The sequence below is a fragment of the Oncorhynchus keta genome, unplaced genomic scaffold, assembly GCF_023373465.1.
Source record: "Oncorhynchus keta strain PuntledgeMale-10-30-2019 unplaced genomic scaffold, Oket_V2 Un_contig_9447_pilon_pilon, whole genome shotgun sequence".
Taxonomy (NCBI): domain Eukaryota; kingdom Metazoa; phylum Chordata; class Actinopteri; order Salmoniformes; family Salmonidae; genus Oncorhynchus; species Oncorhynchus keta.
The window spans coordinates 40,001-45,395 of NW_026290547.1; the positions used below are offsets into that span (position 1 = coordinate 40,001).

Here is a 5,395-nt window from a genome sequence, read left to right on the forward strand (position 1 = left end):
GATGAGTTTTAGTTGTGTTTTCAGTCAGCTGGTATCCAAACATTAACCTGCTTAAATGATGAGATGGTTTTAGTTGTGCCTCGTACCTCTCAGTCAGCTGGTATCCAAACATTAACCTGCTTAAATGATGAGATGGTTTTAGTTGTGTGTCGTACCTCTCAGTCAGCTGGTAACCAAACATCAACCTGCTTAATTGATGAGATGTTCTTGTGTTTGTTTTCTATAGTTGGACTGTTAAACGTTAAAGCATATTTGTAAAGCTCTGTGGACAGATGGTTAGATGGTTTCTCAGAGTGCCAGACAGGCACACGGCAACGACAGCTGCTGCTGTCATGAAGGGAAATGTCTGGTGGCGTTGGTTAGATATCGTTACCTGTGGAACAGGACGACAGGGCACCTTCCTCCGTTCAGCGGTTGTTGTTTTGATGTGTTTTATGTGACATTCAGCTTGGAGACACTCAGTTGCATCTCTAACCAATCAGTGTCTTTAAAAAGCCTACAGAGACACCCTGATGTGATGGCCAGTCGATGCAAACAGAAAGACAGACAGAGAGAGAGAAACAGACCACTCACACAGATACACACAGACACACACACACACACACACACACACACACACACACACACACACACACACACACACACACACACACACACACACACACACACACACTCCGGGGTAGCTGAGGCAGGCAGAAGACATGCTGAGTGAGTCTGGAGGGGCTCTGCTGCTGTCAATATCTGTTTACCCTGCAATCTATCTACACAGAGAGAATAACCATGTTTACCCTGCAATCTATCTACACAGAGAGAGAATAACCATGTTTACCCTGCAATCTATCTACACAGAGAGAGAATAACCATGTTTACCCTGCAATCTATCCACACAGAGAGAGAATAACCATGTTTACCCTGCAATCTATCTACACAGAGAGAGAATAACCATGTTTACCCTGCATTCTATCCACACAGAGAGAGAATAACCATGTTTATTTAGTTGCAGAGACAATACACACAACCACGTTTATTTACAGTTATAGGGCTTATCGACACTGAGTGTCCAGTACAACATTTTCCTAATATTGAGTTGCACCCCCTTTTGCCCTCAGAACAGCCTCAAATTATCAGGTCATGGACTCTACAGGTTTCGAAAGCGTTCCACAGGGATGCTAGCCCATGTTGACTCCGATGCTTCCCACAGTTGTTAAGTTGGCTTCCTCTCCTCTGCTCTCTCACTTCAGACGGGCTTCCTCTCCTCTGCTCTCTCACTTTAGACTGGCTTCCTCTCCTCTGTAACTTCAGACTGGCTTCCTCTCCTCTGCTCTCTCACTTCAGACTGGCTTCCTCTCCTCTGCTCTGTAACTTCAGACTGGCTTCCTCTCCTCTGCTCTCTCACTTCAGACTGGCTTCCTCTCCTCTGCTCTCTCACTTTAGACTTCTGACTGGCTTTCTCTCCTCTGCTCTGTAACTTCAGACTGGCTCCCTCTCCTCTGCTCTCTCACTTCAGACTGGCTTCCTCTCCTCTCTCACTTCAGACTGGCTTCCTCTCCTCTGCTCTCTCACTTCAGACTGGCTTCCTCTCCTCTGCTCTCTCACTTCAGACTGGCTTCCTCTCCTCTGCTCTGTAACTTCAGACTGGCTTCCTCTCCTCTGCTCTCTCACTTCAGACTGGCTTCCTCTCCTCTGCTCTCTCACTTCAGACTGGCTCCCTCTCCTCTGCTCTCTCACTTCAGACTGGCTTCCTCTCCTCTGCTCTCTCTCACTTCAGACTGGCTTCCCTCTCTGCTCTGTAACTTCAGACTGGCTTCCTCTCCTCTGCTCTCTCACTTCAGACTGGCTTCCTCTCCTCTGCTCTCTCACTTCCGACTGGCTTCCTCTCCTCTGCTCTGTAACTTCAGACTGGCTTCCTCTCCTCTGCTCTCTCACTTCAGACTGGCTTCCTCTCCTCTGCTCTGTAACTTCAGACTGGCTTCCTCTCCTCTGCTCTCTCACTTCAGACTGGCTTCCTCTCCTCTGCTCTCTCACTTCAGACTGGCTTCCTCTCCTCTGCTCTCTAACTTCAGACTGGCTTCCCTCTCCTCTGCTCTCTCACTTCAGACTGGCTTCCTCTCCTCTGCTCTCTCACTTCAGACTGGCTTCCTCTCCTCTGCTCTGTCACTTCAGACTGGCTTCCTCTCCTCTGCTCTCTCACTTCAGACTGGCTTCCTCTCCTCTGCTCTCTCACTTCAGACTGGCTCCCTCTCCTCTGCTCTCTCACTTCAGACTGGCTTCCCCTTCCTCTGCTCTCTCACTTCAGACTGGCTCCCTCTCCTCTGCTCTCTCACTTCAGACTGGCTTCCTCTGCTCTCTCACTTCAGACTGGCTTCCTCTCCTCTGCTCTCTCACTTCAGACTGGCTTCCTCTCCTCTGCTCTCTCACTTCAGACTGGCTCCCTCTCCTCTGCTCTCTCACTTCAGACTGGCTCCCTCTCCTCTGCTCTCTCACTTCAGACTGGCTCCCTCTCCTCTGCTCTCTCACTTCAGACTGGCTTCCTCTCTGCTCTCTCACTTCAGACTGGCTTCCTCTCCTCTGCTCTCTCACTTCAGACTGGCTTCCTCTCCTCTGCTCTCTCACTTCAGACTGGCTTCCTCTCCTCTGCTCTCTCACTTCAGACTGGCTTCCTCTCCTCTGCTCTCTCACTTCAGACTGGCTCCCTCTCCTCTGCTCTCTCACTTCAGACTGGCTTCCTCTCCTCTCTCACTTCAGACTGGCTTCCTCTCCTCTGCTCTCTCACTTCAGACTGGCTTCCTCTCCTCTGCTCTCTCACTTCAGACTGGCTTCCTCTCCTCTGCTCTCTCACTTCAGACTGGCTTCCTCTCCTCTGCTCTCTCACTTCAGACTGGCTTCCTCTCCTCTGCTCTCTCACTTCAGACTGGCTTCCTCTCCTCTGCTCTCTCACTTCAGACTGGCTTCCTCTCCTCTGCTCTCTCACTTCAGACTGGCTTCCTCTCCTCTGCTCTCTCACTTCAGACTGGCTTCCTCTCCTCTGCTCTCTCACTTCAGACTGGCTTCCTCTCCTCTGCTCTCTCACTTCAGACTGGCTTCCTCTCCTCTCTCACTTCAGACTGGCTTCCTCTCCTCTCCTCTCTCACTTCAGACTGGCTTCCTCTCCTCTGCTCTCTCACTTCAGACTGGCTTCCTCTCCTCTGCTCTCTCACTTCAGACTGGCTTCCTCTCCTCTGCTCTCTCACTTCAGACTGGCTTCCTCTCCTCTGCTCTCTCACTTCAGACTGGCTTCCTCTCCTCTGCTCTCTCACTTCAGACTGGCTTCCTCTCCTCTGCTCTCTCACTTGGCACCTTTTAATAGCCGTGTGACCCAGTTTGAATCCAATTGAATTAAATCTACATATTTGGAGTAACCCCTACTTGCAGCCAGTAAGCCTGTTAAGATGACTTATTAGACCGTTTCTCCAGGCAGACTTAGCATTCTCCCTCTGCCTAGAACATTCTAGCAGCGTTGGTTGGTTCTCCACCACCACAGCCCAGCAGCGTTGGTTGGTTCTCCACCACCACAGGCCAGCAGCGTTATGAGTCACTGAGGCTACGCTTAAAATGGAACCCTATTCCCTATATAGTGCACTACTTTAGACCAGAGCCCTATATAACCCTATTCCCTATATAGTGCACTACTTTAGACCAGAGCCCTATATAACCCCATTCCCTATATAGTGCACTACTTTAGACCAGAGCCCTATATAACCCTATTCCCTATATAGTGCACTACTTTGGAGCCAGAGCCCTATATAAACCCTATTCCCTATATAGTGCACTACTTTATAGGGAAGAGGGTTATATAGGGCTCTGGTCTAAAGTAGTACACTATATATAGGGCTCTGGGTCTAAAGTAGTGCACTTTATAGGGAATAGGGTTCTATAGGGTCTGGTCTAAAAATAGTGCACTTTATAGGAATAGGGTTATATAGGGCTCTGGTCTAAAGTAGTGCACTTTATAGGGTTCTAAATAGGGTACTTTATAGGGAATAGGGGGCTCTGGTCAAAAGTAGTAATTTTATAGGAATAGGGTTCTATAGGGCTCTGGTCTAAAGTAGTGCACTATAATGTGAGGTAAAAATGTTCCACTTTAATGTTGAGTCCATGAATGTTATATAGGGCTCTGGTCTGCACCTAGGGAATGTTCTGTCTAAATGTCACTATGCTGAATTGGGTTCTATAGGGCTCCTGGTCTAAAGTAGTGAACTTTATGAAGGTTCAAGGCTCTGGTCTAAAAATGGTACACTTTATAGAGATGAAGGGCTCTGGGTAGTACAAGGTGGATGGGGCTCTGGTCAAAAGTAGTGCACTTTATAGGGAATGTCCCTGTCACCATGTCAGACAACTCTGAGGATGTTTCCCTGCACCTTGTTCTGTTCAACTCTAGGATGTCCCTGTCACCATGTCAGAAAACTCTAGGATGTCCCTGTCACCATGTCAGGAACTCTAGGATGTCCCTGTCACCATGTCAGACAACTCTAGGATGTCCCTGTCACCATGTCAGAAAACTCTAGGATGTCCCTGTCACCATGTCAGAAACTCTAGGATGTCCCTGTCACCATGTCAGAAACTCTAGGATGTCCCTGTCACCATGTCAGGAACTCTAGGATGTCCCTGTCACCATGTCAGGAACTCTAGGATGTCCCTGTCACCATGTCAGAAAACTCTAGGATGTCCCTGTCACCATGTCAGAAAACTCTAGGATGTCCCTGTCACCATGTCAGAAAACTCTAGGATGTCCCTGTCACCATGTCAGGAACTCTAGGATGTCCCTGTCACCATGTCAGGAACTCTAGGATGTCCCTGTCACCATGTCAGAAAACTCTAGGATGTCCCTGTCACCATGTCAGAAAACTCTAGGATGTCCCTGTCACCATGTCAGACAACTCTAGGATGTCCCTGTCACCATGTCAGAAAACTCTAGGATGTCCCTGTCACCATGTCAGAAAACTCTAGGATGTCCCTGTCACCATGTCAGAAAACTCTAGGATGTCCCTGTCACCATGTCAGAAAACTCTAGGATGTCCCTGTCACCGTGCACTTGGCTGCAGGCCAATCAAATGCCAGTGGAATTGTGTCAGAAAATGCTGGCGTTCATTTCCGTGGGACATCGTGCTCCATCTCCCCCAGTCACGTGCTTCCTGATTTAAAAACTTGTCTTTCTGAAGTGTTATGTTTCTACTGGAGTTGTTGGCCTGAAAACAACGTGATTATATTAATGACACATTGGGGTAATGACACATTGGGGTAATGACACATTGGGGTAATGACACATTAGGGTAATGACACATTGGGGTAATGACACATTGGGGTTAATGACACATTGGGTTAATGACACATTGGGGTAATGACACATTGGGGTAAT

At 48.4% G+C, this 5,395-nt stretch overlaps 2 long non-coding RNA genes across 13 annotated transcripts in view; both read right to left on the reverse strand.

Annotated features, from left to right (window-relative positions):
• The window catches only part of LOC127927114 (uncharacterized), a 1,948-nt gene extending 1,406 nt beyond the window's left edge, over positions 1–542 (reverse strand). For all 7 annotated transcript variants that reach the window (XR_008126172.1, XR_008126174.1, XR_008126175.1 and 4 more), the window contains exon 1: positions 117–542. This is a non-coding gene — a long non-coding RNA (uncharacterized LOC127927114). The remainder of the gene's footprint in view (positions 1–116) is intronic.
• A 3,871-nt stretch (positions 543–4,413) lies between these two features.
• LOC127927112 (uncharacterized) lies at positions 4,414–5,187 on the reverse strand. 6 transcript variants are annotated; one of them, XR_008126168.1, is made up of 4 exons: positions 5,046–5,187; positions 4,822–4,948; positions 4,633–4,758; positions 4,414–4,538 (listed from the first exon to the last, which is right to left on the reverse strand). It is a non-coding gene; the product is annotated as an uncharacterized LOC127927112 (long non-coding RNA). The 6 variants fall into 6 exon arrangements; XR_008126163.1 differs by having other exon boundaries at positions 5,014–5,146; XR_008126165.1 differs by having other exon boundaries at positions 4,414–4,571; positions 4,602–4,758; positions 5,014–5,146.
• Between the last annotated feature and the right edge of the window lie 208 nt (positions 5,188–5,395).